A 1,313-nucleotide genomic window follows, 5' to 3' on the forward strand; every position below is an offset into this window, starting at 1 on the left:
CGTTGATACATCAAGTAGCGCACGACTTTTAACTGGTCCGGTCCGTTAGCTAAGTTCTATGTCTTCCAGTTTCCTGGTTTTGGGAACATTTCAGAAGGATTTGTCAGGTTCAGGTATTGTGTTCTTTCAGTTTTACTGATGTTTCTTTTTCTGGGGTTTTTCGTGTTTTTTCATTGTAAATTTCAATTTTTTTTCAAGTTTATTTTGTTTTAAAAAATTCAGAAATTCCAAATAATATTATTTCCAATATTCAGTTTTATCAAAAAACACGTTTTCAAATAATGTTGGTGTTTTAAAAAAAATTTGGAATTTTTAAAAATGTTCCTGTTTTAGAAATTGTATTTTCGAAAAATGTTCGAAACTTTTAAATAAATTGGTTTTTAAGAAATACCACATTATCAGAAAATATTCGCGTAAAATCTTCGTGTCTTCAAATTTTGCTTTTAAAACTAATCGAAGGACTGCATTCTGCTTGGAAAATTGGGTCGCTGCTGTATTGTTACGGGAAAACCGAGTCGCTACAAGCGAGCGCCCTATGAGCATTCTGTCGCATTGCACATCTCACATTGCACATAGGAGATCTGTCATCTACCCAGTGCTACCATGCCGGGATAACAATCTTTGCAGAAATGTATGCGACGCTTGAAAGTTGTCGCTTGGAGCCGGATCGACGATGCCCAGAAGTTCATAAACCGCATGACTGTGGAAGGTGGAAGACGCCCTAGCAGCCCCCGCATGTGAGATCACTTCCTAAAGTAGGAAGAGTACGTAGTTGAGGGGGAAGAAATCTATGTTTTCGAAGCTTCAAATTGTTTTAGACAATTTTTTTATTATTATGTAAAAATTGTACTAGATATTGTAATGGAACTTGTACTAGAAATCGATGTTACAGATCAAATTCAAGGCTTAATTATTGTTTGATGAGATGAAGAAAAAATAAATCTTGTTAAGCCAATGAGAAACAAGTCCACATGGAGGAAAATTTTGATTATGACGATTTTGCACCCTCTAGGAACTTTCAAAATATTAACCTTTTCATCAAAGAAGTGGCCGTTAGATGACTATGGATTCATTCTTGTGTCTACTACGTACTTTTAGGGCAACACCAACCATGACGGGTGTCACCAAAACATACGTCTTTAAATGTCCGCGGACATGTCTTCAAACATCAAAATAGGAGGCAGCTATCCAACAATATTCACCAAGTATACACCATTTAAATGGAGAGAAGGGAATGAGAGGAAAAAATGGGGTTATGGTGGGATTTGATGCTGAGTAGGTATGCTTGAACTCCCCTAGTTTGAGGAAGATTT

Source organism: Triticum aestivum, chromosome 3A (genome assembly GCF_018294505.1).
Source record: "Triticum aestivum cultivar Chinese Spring chromosome 3A, IWGSC CS RefSeq v2.1, whole genome shotgun sequence".
Taxonomy (NCBI): Eukaryota; Viridiplantae; Streptophyta; class Magnoliopsida; order Poales; family Poaceae; genus Triticum; species Triticum aestivum.